The sequence below is a fragment of the Prosopis cineraria genome, unplaced genomic scaffold, assembly GCF_029017545.1.
Source record: "Prosopis cineraria cultivar Desert tree isolate PC_DT_omini unplaced genomic scaffold, ASM2901754v1 PC11, whole genome shotgun sequence".
Classification (NCBI taxonomy): Eukaryota; Viridiplantae; Streptophyta; class Magnoliopsida; order Fabales; family Fabaceae; genus Prosopis; species Prosopis cineraria.
The window spans coordinates 4,570,926-4,585,886 of NW_026555342.1; the positions used below are offsets into that span (position 1 = coordinate 4,570,926).

Below are 14,961 nucleotides of genomic sequence, written 5' to 3' on the forward strand. Positions count from 1 at the left end.
CACGTATAAAGGTTAAATAGATTCAAAATACAGATGCTAGGTTGAGTTGGGCCCACCTGATGGGTTTTAATGAAGTGCCCCATTTTTGTACCGTGCATCGTGACTCATGGTACATCTGTTGTGGTATAAAAATTTGAATATTAGATTTGTCTTCATGACATACCCAAAAGTAAAGGTTTTGAGGTAGTTGTGGACGATTTTTTTGGGAGCACGGCTAAGATCTTGAAGTCTCCAACCTTAAGGCACGTTTTTTGGATCCAAATCTTTAAAGTAAGTTTGTTTAATCTTTATGCTAGCCTCCAATCCCTTCTCTTCAAGGACTTAAATAGCTTTGGGTGTTAGGGTTTCATTTTCAGAAATACCCACTTTATAAATCTGAATTTTAAGTGTTGTTTGAGGTTAAATAAATGTTGTTTAAATAGTTTGGTGTTGTTTATGGTCAAAGGATGATTCAATTTGAAACCTTAAGTTTGAAATTGACATATTAGTGATGTTGAATTATAAGATGTTAAATCTATACAAGAGGAGTATAATGAGAATTGTTGGGACTAAGTTTAATCATATAAGTGTATGGGAAGTGCTAGGATTAATGAAATTAATTAACCTAATCCTAAGATTAGTGTTTGAGTGTTATGATTAGCCCTAATTAGAATTTATTAATGTAAAATTTGCATTATTATATTGTGTAGATTGTGGTGTTGACACTGTGGTGAATGGCTATTTGCATATTCAGGGAACTTCGCATATAAGGAAGGAAGGTAACTATTCTAACTTGTTTTTGGTGTATGACTTGTAACTGATGGTGTGAAATTTTGATATGAATATTTGTCTTATGAAAATATGCATTTGAAAATAAATATATGTGTTTTGGAAAATTGTGTTGTCAAGTGAGGCTATGATATGATAACTTGTGTTTTCAACTAAGTTATTGCACTTATAAGCATGATAAAAATGTGTTTTGATTAAATGTGGAAAGCAATGTGTTTTGGATCACATAGTTAGTGTGTAAGGTTAGGAGCTATGTGTGTTGGTTCTTATCGCATGGTGCGTGGTATATCCTTATTTAACCCAATGGATGGCATGTGTGGCTTGTACTAACTTATCTCTAGCCAGGTGAGCTAGAGTATCCAGCATGATGTAAGGTGGAAATATGGTATTGTCATGCATAATTGTGTGCAAATTGAAATATTGGTGTGTGTTCAAATTTGTTTATTTGCCTACTTAGCAATTCACATGATTATTTGCATGTTCATGCATCATGACATTTTAATTTGGTTACCGGGGGCCCTCATGTCTCATTTCCTGTGATTAACTATTTTTTTCAAGGAAGAGCTTAACTGGAGAAGAATCCAAGCAATAGTTTTAGTGTATGGAACACCTTTTATTGTTAAAGCCTCGTTTTAGCATGTAATATGTACATTTGCTAACCTAAGGCATTTTATTTTGTAAAGTGAGCATGTGACTCCTCTTTTGGCTTAACAATTAACTATGATAACCATGAGAATGTCTTTTTGACTCTCATGGCGGTGACGTTTAATACATTTTGGAACATCAAATGATTATATGATGAGTTGTGTTGCTTTATGTTTTACAACTATTATTGTTCATTTTAAGCTGTGTTGAGTGGCTGCGATGCATCTATAAATATTATAGGTACTAGCATAAAATTTGAGGTGTGTATCTATTGTTCCATATGTGTGTGATGTGTTCAAAAGTCCTACACATTAGTTAATGGTTTTGGTGTCAATTTGGAAGTTTTAGAAACTTTGACAGCGTGTTTTGAAACTAATAGATGTTTTAGTGGATAAAATATTTGCATGGTGAAATTTGTTGACAAACCAACTTTAACAAGTTTTACCATGGTAAAAAAAATTTTCTTAAATATATAAAACAATTTCTACACCAAATACTGTGGCAGGAAAAAGTCTATCATGATAAAAAAAAAGTTTTACTTAGATCCCATTTCAAAAAGAAGATTTGAAATCCAAGTTATTGTAGCATTTTCCCACAATTATAAAATCAAAGATCCTAGGGCAAATAATACAAAACATTTTTATCTTTTTCAAAAATATTCAAACCTAGCGATTCTAGTGTCCATCCAACTATAAACAATAAAAACTCATTCATTAGCTTTGGTTTGATACACAAATAGTTTTAATAGAAAACTTATTCTTTAAAACCTATTAAGGGTCTAGACATCTTTTCTCAAATAAATAACTTCATAACTTACAAACCAAAGTCAAAATTTAGGGTAAACAACTTGACCACAACTCATTTATCTCAAAACATAATATACAACTTCTAAAAATTAACAATACAAGTTAAAATTTACAATTGAGTTACAGTCACCTAATATAACTTATATAGAGAAGTAGTAAAATCTCATCTCATCTCTAAAATACAATTTCAATACTTTAAGTCAAATCAAAATTAGATCATAAGTGTCAAACACAATTCTTATGACCAATATATATAAAGTATATAAAAATCTAAATAGTTTATGTTTTATATTAACATGTATCTTCAAATAAATAAATACGGTGTGTAAGTTAAGGATGTTTCACGTGACATCTGTCGGCCAACGATGAATCTAAAATCAATCTTGAAATAGCGGGCTGGCTGCATAAGATTAAGTTTTTGGTTCCTTAAGGTGCTAACTAAAGCCGCGTTTGGTACATTGGAGATTGACTTGAGAGAAACCAAAATGAAATTGGAATCAAGCTTTGAATAGTTTGGTATATGTATCAATTCAATTTTTTTTTATGAAATTCAATTCTATTAAAATATCTAAAATTTAATAAATATCATGGTAAAATTGGGAAATTGCTATCAGTCAACCCTTCATTATCGTCGCCATTATTGGGCCACCTTCCTCCTGCTGTCACGACCACCACCACTTTCCTCCCGCCGTTCACAATCATTCTTGATTATTACTTGTTTTTCTTTGGCTCTCGTGCACCTGCGAAGCTTCGTAGAGGAGCATTATGGGGCGAAATATGAAAGCAACTTCATATACTATTATAAATTTTATGATTTACTCCCTCCAATTAAAAATATATTTTGAAAAAATTTACATATCAATAAAATCCTCATTCTTATAAAAAAATATATATTAATTTTTTTTTACCCTCAATCACAATTATATAAAGATATGTATTTACACATACATTTAAGGTAATAAATACAAAGGGTAAAATGAATTTTTTTTATATAAGAAAAATGTTTATATTTCGGATCGGAGGAAATATTGAGTTGTGGGGCAATTTTTTGAATTAAAGAGAATCTTCTCTTTCAAAAAAAAAAAATCCTTATCTTTTGTTAAAAAAGTCACCCGATTTTAGACTGATATATGTTCTCAAATATTAAATGATTTATTTAACCAACCAATATAAATTTCGCAAATATATGTCGGTCTTATATATAACTAATCCAATTTTTTTTTAATAATAGTGACTATTCTTAGTTTTGATTTTTCTAATCCTTTATCCATCAGTTGTTGGAACTTCACGTCATGATTAATTATAGGAGGGAAAATGTGATATGCACCGACGCAATGAATTCGTCTGAAGCACATCAAATTAAAGAACCGTAACCTATCAGGTTTACTTGCCGGTTCGAATAAACTTATGTAACATGAAATTACACGAAAGACTATATCTTACTTCCAGAAATGGGCCGACTTTTTGGGAAAATTAATGTCTTGTTTTGACTAAATGGGAAATTTGACTACTAATGATAGTATCACGCGCAAAGAAAGATAAGTAATGATATAAAGTAAAAATAAATTATCATCACTTTCTAGAATCTTTGAAAACAATTAAATAAATACTCTTTTATTTTTATTTATAAATTATTTTTAATATATTTTATTGAAGTTAAGAAAAATTTTAAAACTTATTAACTATATATATATATAAATTTAATAAATTTTTAATTTTCTCTTTTTAATATTTAATAGAGGTCAAATAAAAAAATTTATAATAAAAATTTAATGATATAATTTATAAAAAAGATAAAAAAATTTTATCCTATAAATAAAATTGATTGGAGTATATAGCAAAAATTAAATACAATTGTAATCAGTGATGATAAAAGTATTAAAGTGGAAAACTCTCAATACAAAGATCAATTTTAAGTTACAAATTAGGCATTCTTAATTTATTCTATCATTAATTATTGTTTCGGTCCTTGATCTCTATATATAGAAGCTAAATGAGTGAACCCGAACCATATCGCCATGTGATACTTCATTTTTTGCTTGCTCGTTCTTGTGCCCCCTTCTTTTCCTCCATTACAGAATCAATAAGCTTCCTTTCTAGCTCTTAGACGCTTGGAACAACCTAGGTATTATTTTTCTCTTTTAAATCACTCTCTAGAAATAATAGTCTCACTGTCAGTACTTTTCTTGTGAAAATATGTTGGTAAAGGAAAAACTATATATGAACAACTAATTAACGTGATAATTCAAACAGAGCCAATACTAGAAAAGATGCATGATTGAACTCTTGGCAACGTTTCCATTTTATCTTAGCATGAATAACTGATCTATAGGATTTTGTCTCTCGTTTGTTTCATTTAACCAATACTCTTGGGGTATAGTCGCTAGATGCCTCTCTTTTGGTCAACGTTGGCTGCAATCTCGCCATTCCTCTTCCATCGAGCAATTCTCATCACTGTTTGCTGCAATCCAGTAGTTCAAGTTCTACTTTGTGTTCGATGGAAAAGGGTTCAGAGAGTTTATCACGGGATGAATTGATAGGGTTTATAGTTGACGACTCTTTTGATGGGGAAAAAAGTTTTCTACCGTTTGACCTCTCCAAAGAGGTAATCTCTTTTAATTGAAAGATTTTAATAGCACCTCATCCAAACGATGCTTCGCTTGTGTCTTCAAACTTTGTCACGGTGGAGCATTGAAAAAAAAAAAGTCCACTCATTTGATTTGAATGAGGAGTCAATCGATGATGGTGAAGGAGTAGTAACAATAGCAGCACGGTTCTGTGGTTTGGGAGGAGTATCTAAGTCCAAAAAAAAAATGTTGATGCCTAACTCCATTTGTTCATTTACTTCATTGTCCCCATTGTCTTTCCTCATTCTCCCACATGGCTAAAGAATTTAAATTAAAAGAGAAGCACCATTTTTTCGTGGGGGAAGACCCACTCGTGGTCTCTTCTTGTTTCTTTGTTTTGCTTTTCTATGTCTGCAATGTGACTCCCTTTTAAGGGTTGGAACTTTCACTCTTCTATGCCCCACCGAATCAAAAAAGTTCCCATTCATTTAGCTCTTTCATCCATCATTGTGATTTGCTTTTCTATGTCTACAAAGTAAGGGAGAGAGATAAAAAAAAAATATCATATGGTTTGCTCATGTTTTGTTTTGTTTTGTTTTTTTAAACTTGAGAGTTATGTTTGAAATTTCACTTATATTTATCTCTTGTGTTTTTGTTGTATTGATAGTAATAGGGTTGGTAGAAATAACTTATACATTAAAGTATTATATGGTTTGATCATGTTTGTATTTTTAGTTGAGGATTACATTTGGAATTTTATTTACTTTTATTCTTTATATTTTTGTTGTATAATATTGATGATGTTGGTAGAAGATGACTTATAAATAAGACTAGGAGGAATATTTTGTAATTCAGTAAAAAGAAAAAATTGTTTCGTTATTATTTTCTTTAGTCGGCGTTAACATTTCTTGAACTATTTTTCTCCAGGCTTTTAAGTTTCTCAATGGGTCATGATACTAAGAGCAGCGCTGATAATCAAATTCAACTTTGGGCACCTTCTTTGGGAGAGGTGGTGCGTTTTTCTCTTGAGAAAACAACGTCCTACGTTAGCAACATATATGCATCATCTAGCCATATGGAAGAGGTACACAAACAGCTAAACGATGAACTGGAGTGCCTAAATACTCTAAAAAGTGACTGTGACGGCCAAGTATTAGCAGCTTGGAATAAGCGTACAACTAATGAGTACAACTTGTGGACGAAGAAAGTGGAAGAACTGAACGATCAAGTGGCTGACCTGAACAAGTAATATGACAGGTTAGATACCGTGGAGAAATGGCGTTATTGGAAGCGATCTAGTCTCAGTGCAAATATGGAAATAAAGTTTAAGGTAGTTCGAAGGCTTATAAAACGACGCCCACAAAATTTTCTAGTTGACAGTACTGATGACCATGATCCATCTTATTATATTTAATACTCTTTTTAATATTTGATCATAAATCAATTGCGTGAACTTTTGTTCTAGTAATAAAATATGAAAGGATCAACGGATAGGGTTCTATGTTAATTTTTTTTTTATTTAGTGAAAATGAAATCCATTCTAAAAAGAAGACGGCATCAACGAACGATGTCAGGTTAATTAATTGGTCTCGAATCTCGATCGAGCTTGGGTTCTGGGTACACAATTGCGTTGGATGCTTGTTAAAAGCATTTATTTTGGTTAAAAAACATTGACCTCGTAAAAAAGTTGCAGTCTGTATGCTATAAATTGAAATACAAGTTACGAGGTTATTGATCTTAAGAAAGAGTAAATTATACTCCCTTCATCTCAAATTATAAAATATTTTTATATAAAATTTTATACATTAATAAATTTCATTAAATACACTTAATAACCTTATCTTTTAAAAATATAAATATAAACTTTTCAAAATATTCATCATTTAATATAATGAAAAGAGAAGTGATGGAAATTAATTATAGAAAGAAAAAGGATAATATTGAAATTGGAGTATTTAATAAAATTTTAATCTACTCAAAGTGTCTTATAATTTGAGATGGAGAAACTTTTTAAAAAGTATCTTATAATTTGGAATGGAAGGAGTACTACGTACTATTATATTATATTTAATAAAAAACAAAGTTAATAAATTTTGTGTTTATTAAGAGATGTTAGTTATAATTTTAAAATTGTAAAAAAATTCAAAAGTTCCAATTTTACCATATTTGTAATTAATAATCATAATAAATTATTGTTTATAAATTTAAGTAATAATAAATAAACAAAGAGTAAAATTGAAAAAAAAAATTAATTACTCAAACTTCATTTTATATTTAGAATAAAAAAAATTTTAAACTTCATCTTATATTAAAGAAAAGAGAGAGTATTCGGTAAAAACAAAAAAATAAAATAAAGGACTTAGGTGACTTTGAATCTTATCCTTCTCCATCTACAATGCTATACATTTCATTACACTAATAAAAAATACATAATTCTGAAGAAAGTTCCATGAAAAGCTCACAATCTTTTAAATAAAACTTTATAAGCCCTTGTATTTCTTTTTAAAAAAAACTTGAAAAATCATATATGCAAATTCGTAGCAAGACAAAAATGCACAACTGAAGCATGCAGGCGACGAAAAATAAGGGCGGTGGTATTTCGGTCAAATCAAGATTACCTCCTAATAATAAATTCTTCAACTTGTGAAAATTTAGAAAAAAAATATAAAAGATGAATAATTAAGTTCCATCAAGATCAAGCTTCACAATACAAAGAAGTTATGCCTTTTTTTTGGGGGGGGGGGTCAATTGCTTGAATTGGTTACATGTATTCAAAGACAATAAGTAAAACTCGCTAAACTACTTTTTCCCCAACAACCACCACAACAACAACAACAATTTATCTATCAAGAACTCCATTTAAATTGCAAGGAGAAAAAAAAACTTATCTTTGACTAAAGGAGTTGAGAAAATATGATCCCTAATCCATGGAAACTTACCACATACAAGATAAATTATTAATATCAACAACTATTTACAATGGAAGTCAAGTATTGGCGGGCAGATTACCAGAACCACCTTCACTATCTTCATTAAATATATACCTCCAAGCTAAATCGTTATTAAAAAAAAATTGATTCTTTTTTTTAATTTTCTGTTTGAATTATTGCAGAAAGTGTTTAACCCACTCTACAATCTGCAGCCAGCACAAAGTATTCCCTCGTTGCTTTGCTGAGACAAGTTATGTTTCTAACTACATGTTCGTCAGAATATAAAGCGAACTGAAGCAATGCGAAACTCGTTATTGCTACACCGTGCAAAAAGGAAAAGCCAGTGACAATTTTAATTTGAAGGACAAAGCTCAAGTTGTTTATCAAGAAAATGAAGCTGCAGACTTACAGACCAAAAACAAACCCACCTCATTCTGAAATTGTGATGCAGGATTAAAATTGATTTTAAAAAAAAAAACAAAGAAAATGAAGAATTCCAGCCACTAAAAAAGCACATCTCACTAAAACTCAATTCAGAACACAGGGCGTCTATAGAAGTTAAGGAATCTCATCCAGCGTTGCACTCTAAATTCATTGGTGAAAGTGGTAATAAGAACGTTGGATTGTCATGTTTAGTTGAGAGGTGATCTGAAAGCTAGGCTCAGAACAAGTGCGACTGCCACAATAGGCGATCCTGTAAAAGGCAAGGCCGCTCTTGGATTCTCTGCACATGTTTCATAGCTTGACAGATCTAATCATATTCATGACTACGTCTGAAATAGTTTCTGCGTATAGGCCAAGTGTAGCATGAGCCAAAAGTGAAGTATATAGTTTAACCCCAAAAAAATTGTCGGAAAATTAAGATTGATGGTACCTTGGAAATTTGGCTCCAGGAATGGCTTCCTGGCCATATTTCCTCTAATTATATCCTTCTTCAAAAGACCCAGATTCCTTCGTCCATGCAGTCACAGTCTCTCTGTAATTTAAGAATTGCCATTAGAAAATGCAACTTTTTTGATTTGAGCCTACGAGTTGACGTAAAAGGCAAACAGTTAGGCATATATATACTATATACATCCTCTTACAAGTCTCTCCTGTCCTTGAAGACGTTGTCACTGAAAGGCTGAAATGGCTCGACCATTATCCCATCTGCTGTGATAGTATTTAACAACGACAGTGAATTTAAGATAATTGCATGTCATTTTAATATAAATTCAACGTGTTTAAGTAAGTAAATGTGGTTTAGCATGCAAAATAGCAGTAAAAACCAATAAATTTAAAATCAAATATTGGTAAATATACCTAGAAGTCATTGATATCATTCTCTATAACTCTCTCTTACCATTAATATTTTTACTTATCAAATTTAACAAGGTAAAGGAATAAAGGGTTTAGGACATTCAAACTGAAATCAAAACCAAAAATAAAAAAAAGATACAGTACTACCTGGATTGTCGTCAATATCATCATCTATCCCGAAATACCCCGAGTTGAGTCAACCTGATTATTCATGGAGGACTCTGTTACGCTAGAGGCCTGTGTGCCAGTGTGACAATAGCCGGTTTTATTGTGGTTGTGAATGCCTTCAAAGGTTGTCATAACATAACTTGAATCATCCCTATCTCTCTCAATGCTCTTTCTCACCGGGCATCCATTCACCAAACACTTATAGTAATTCCTGTAATCAATCAAATTTTATAATAAGCATAAACATGTTCTAGGCTGGCTATATGGCAGTTTCCATTTATGCACATATCTAAAACAAAGTGAGAAGGAATTAAAGCTTTGTGAAGCATTCATCTTTCCTGCCAATGATCATCTTCATGTTTCTTGTTATTAATCTTCTTACAGCTTTCTTTGATAGCTATAGGTCCCGTTTTCTTCTACTCCTTAAGATTTCAGATTTCTGGGAATTGTCTTTCTCATAGTAACTATCATATATTCCAATACATCAAATTTTAATGATTTTACTCCCATATTTGTTTAACCATATCCATAAGAATAATCTGTTTAATGGTAATTCGCATTCTTTAAAAAAATTAGAAATCCAACTAGATTTATGACCTTATACATGCCAGTCCTTATCCACACATATCTGTTACTTTATTGCTCCCATCTCATGAAAATATATCTATAATCATCTTAGTTCATTTTATCTTCTGTCACCCAACTCCATTCTATTATTATCAATTCTAACAACAAAAGATGGGCTCTCTCACATATATGTACGAGTGCAAGTGTGTGTCCCCAGTAACAGAGCATGTACAACGAACCTCACATGTTGAAAACTCTTAAGGCCATATCATTAAGCGTTTGTAACACTATGTCACTCACAAATAGTTAACAAATAAATAGCATCACAGGCATATATATGTTTACCTGGGGTAGGGGCTCTTCTTCAAAGTCTTGATGCCATGCTATATCCACTTGTACCCATCGTTCATCATTTCTACCTCTGACTTTGTCAAGAGTATAGTTCTTTGTTTAATGCCCTTCCTCTCCTTACTACTGATTATGTCTCCTAAAACACATGACAAGATAGTATGAGCGCTCAGAGTTAAAATAGAAAAAGGTTGAGGAAAGCTTCACTAGCTCACACTGAAATAACAACCTAATTTAAAATTAGAAATTCAAGATAACTATAGAATTACCTAGATCATTGTCGAAGTCATCATCATCTACCCAGATTGAGTCATTGAGTCAAGCTGATTATTCATGGAGGAATTTGTTCGATTTGAAGGCCTGTGTGCAAGTGAGAAATCCCTGGTAAATGATTTCGACAATAGTTGGGTCTTCTTCAGATATCTGCACTCACTTTTTGGCATAACAACCTCCTTGAACAAATTTGAAATGGCTTCTGCACGTTGACAGCGTACATTATTAGCCAAATGATGCACATTGAAATAATTTTCTCTTTTCTCTTCTTTTTTGGGGTAATTGAAGTAGTGCTACCTTGGATTTAGTACATCCTCTGTTTTCTGGTGATATTTCCTCCACTTTTACCCATCATCTAAAATATCTTCACCTTCAGATATTTCCTCTGACACTGAAAAGATCACTCTGTGATACAATAATACATGTTAGCCAGAAAGATACACCACGTTTTTGTATAAGCCTCTGAATAGAGGCACATAAAATTCAGTTATCCATATAGACACACACACACCTGATTATTTCGGTGTTTTGCCTCGGGTGCTCAAATAAAGACAGCAATGACGTCATATCTGCTGTGATAGATTTTAACAAGGTAAGGGAATCAAGGGATAAAGGTGTACTGTCAGTTTATTGATGAAAGTAAAAGAAGTTGTGACATTCAGTATTCACACTGGGAAAAATTAAATTAACATGCATGCATGCATGTAGAATTACCTGGATCATCGTCAATATCATCTTCATCCATCCCAAATTGCAGTGCAGGAAAGTGTTCCCGTCTCGTCGCTTACGCGACGCTGAGCCTTCCATTTGCGGAGCAGCCGTTGGAAGAACATCCGTGTTCTTAGGATGCACATGGCCCAGAACCCCTTGATGATGCATGACGAGATCAACGAGAGCAGTTTTTTTTTGGTTAAACCTTCGGCTATCGAATCTTTAGGAGCGAAGGGGTTTAGATAGAAGTCATCTTTACAATTACAATTGATGGCTTGATGCTGCAATAATAATTTTCATTTTTCTTTAGATTTGGGTTCATTTCTTATTTTAAAATTGAAAAAAATTATCTATTTCCAAGTTTTTTTTTTAAATAACACTGAAAACATTGATTAAAAGTGTAGGCTAATTCTTCAATCCCAATAAAAGCTAGCTATACATGTCATCCATTTTATCGGAAAGGAAAGATCCCTCATCATTCTCCAATCCCAATTAAAATGTTGAAAGGTAATCAAAGATATTAAAGTAATCATTAAAAATATAGGATGATTCAGCTAATTTGTCAGCTAAAACAGTTTTTTGTCTGAACAGCTGTACAAACTCAACAAATGCCAATCTTGATGCACCAGCAATTTAATATTTTCAGTGATGTCTCCGGAGGGATGATTTTCACTACATCCCCTCAATGCCTCTACACTATTTGAGAACACCTGCACAATACTTCAAAGTTAAAATGCTTCAAAATAAGACATGCAATTTTTTAATATTATTTATTATATAATGACTTTTTATTATTAACATTTTAAAATTTGGTATTTTAACTTGGATGAAAATATATTATATATATATATAGATAAACACTTAAATCTTCTTCAAAATAATAGAAGTTTGAGTATAATTACATAACAAAATATATTTATCCAATAAAAAAGTGAAAGCACTATTTTAATTCCAACACATTGCTCGAGTTTTGATATAAATTCACACTTTTGTTTCAATGTTTTAGGTCATTATATTTTTCTCCATTTGTAATGTTGATCTCTACATTTTCAAAGAAACATTGCCATGACACAAATGATACTAATAATATTAACATATCAATTAACACTTTTAATTTTTTGTGCTTATATGTCAAACTGATGCTAATATAAATTTTTTAATAAGAAATTTTTTTAAAAAATGTCTACATCAGATGAAGTAAAAAGATTTTTTTTCAAAAATCTTTTATTGATCATTTAAAAGTCCAAGCCATCTTTTTTTATTTAATCTGATGTAGGCTTTTTTTCTTATTAAAAATTTATATTAGCATTATTTTGACATGTGAGCACAAAATTATTGATATATCTATATTATTAACACTATTTGTATCATGTTATCGTTCCTCTAAAAATGTAAGGACTAACATTACATATGGAGAAAAGTGTATTTCTGCCTTTCTTTTATTGTTAGAGATATTTTAAGTTTTTATTACTTTATATTATATTCTATTGAAAATTTGCATTTTAAATATGTGACTTTGTCAAATATTTTTATTTGTTATTGTTTCATTATTGCCCCCACACATTTGATTTTTTGAATTATTTTTATTTGTGAGGAATATTTTTCCAAAAATTTTGTTTTTTAATTTAAATTTAATTTTCATAGCATTGTTAGAGAACATAGGACAAAAGTTCATTATTGTCATTTTAAAGATTATACATTTTCAATTCAAAAAACTATTATATGTATAATCTCTTCCATCCCTTTTTCGTTGGTCCAGGTATAAGAAGAAATAATATTATATCGCTATTTTTATCTTCCCCGATTTTTTCTTCAAGTCTCCTCCCTTTTTTTTTTAACAACTTTTTTTCCTTATTCAAATTCAAATATATCATGAAGTTTGAGATTGGGTTTGAAATTAGCAATTATTTTCAGTTAAAACATTCAACTGGTTTAAGAACTCATGATAAAACAAACTGAAGCAATTCGAATCTTATTATCACTCCACCGTGCAAAAAGGAAAAGCCAGTGACAATTTTAATTTCAAGGACATAGCTCAAGTTCTGTGTCGAGAAGATGAAAATGCAAACTTACAGACCAAAAACAAACCCAACTGAAATTGTGATGCAGGATTAAAATTGATGAAAAAAGAGACTGAAGAAGTGTACCAATTAAAAAAGTACATCACTAAAACTCAATTCCGAATACAGATAAGCGTCTATGGAAGTAAAGGGATCTTTTTCAATGTTGCAATCATGCCAGATGAAGTTTATGAATGCTTTAACCATGACTCTGCTCTGACCATGAAACATGCTAATGTTGCAGCATGGATGGAGCGAACTCAATTTGTCCAAAGCACGTTCCCAACGTTCAACATTGTTTGCATTTCTCAATGACTTTGTTACAACGACACTGGCAAGAAGATGACAACCACATTATTTAACCATATACACGGCCATTCTCTTGGCATAAGAAGATGGTAACAATGTGGTGTCAATGTTTCGACAGAAAACCTCCCATCGAGCAAGTGATCCTTTGTGTCGATAGTCAGACCTATTGCCATTGTTAATTCACTATAAGCTTGCTTTGAAGATCCAGTGGTAATGTACACCACTACTCCTGCAAGCTCTTCTTCGGTAAAACCCACTTTCTGAGGATTCAGAAGCACTTTGGCTTCCACCAAAAGGACGATTCAAGTCTTGGAGCAAATAATATCTCCCATTTGAAGCTTCGCGAATCCAAGCCTTGAGTTTGCCATCTTGCACTGTTCTCATGGGATAATTTAGTACAAGTCTGACAAAATCTCTTATCAAGCTCAATTTCAGCAGCAAATTCGTTCTCTCATCATCATCTCTAAACGTTGATCCAATCGGTGCTTGATCAAACAGCTTCACTCTTTCGGCTTTGGGAACATTCAGTGTCTCACCGCGCTCTATTGTGGATGAATGAACTGACTCTGTCTTCCCTGACTCTGTTTTCACAGTAGGCCCCACTTTTCCCGAATTTTCCATTCCTTCTCTTCCACGAAATTCGTTTGTATTTATTTTGGCAAATCGCTCCACTATTGTTATTGTTGATGGATTCAGTGGCTCCATTTTGGGGTGAACATGCACCTTACAATTTTTCCTTGAATTTATTCGTTCCATGTGAATAGTTCCTGCGTATATGGATGAGGGGAAAAATTCAATGAGAAGAATGAAAATAAAAGGTAAAGCGATCATTTATTTATAAATAGTTTTGGAAACTGGACTGAAACACATGTGCATGCACGCGTAAAAATGTAATATTTTTGGCCAAAAAATGTATATTTCATGTATATAATGAAATTTTTGCTGACAGCAAGTAGAAAATTCAATTATGAGTCATGCCGTAAATATACTATTCTTAATAATTATTCTACCACACAAGTTTGGTCACACGGTAGCTTTCTAAGATTAAGTGAACCCTCCTGCACAGTTAGTCAGGAGCACAGAACAGAAGAAACTAAGCAGGAAATTAACTTAGGAATATAATGCAGAACAAGAGAGGAGGAGAGGAGTAGCCCAAAAGCTCAAACGCTGGCGCAATTATTATGTCTACATGAAAGCCTATATACAGGCTGACCTGGACATGAACGTTGGGACTCAAAACGCCAAATTAAACTACCATAAAGCACTGTTTACAAACCCATAAACCACCATCAAGCACTTTCCTGGAGCCGTTTGGAGGATAATTATCCTTAATGAAATCCGGTTAAGAAATCTATTTAAAGCCCAGAAAATGAATGAAGTTCAAATTACAATTTCAAACAACCAAAATAAAAAGTTTTCTAGTAAGCAATTTTAAATAAATAACTAATTCATTTTCTGCAAAAATAATCCAGTACAAAGTGTCCCAATATTGCCTTAACTCACGCACAAG

At 31.9% G+C, this 14,961-nt stretch overlaps 1 long non-coding RNA gene across 1 annotated transcript; it reads left to right on the plus strand.

The window, feature by feature from the left end:
* Nucleotides 1–4,239: 4,239 nt before the first annotated feature.
* On the plus strand, nt 4,240–6,273 carry LOC129284968 (uncharacterized). Its single transcript, XR_008587039.1, has 2 exons — nt 4,240–4,344; nt 5,714–6,273. It is a non-coding gene; the product is annotated as an uncharacterized LOC129284968 (long non-coding RNA).
* The last annotated feature ends 8,688 nt before the right edge of the window (nt 6,274–14,961 follow it).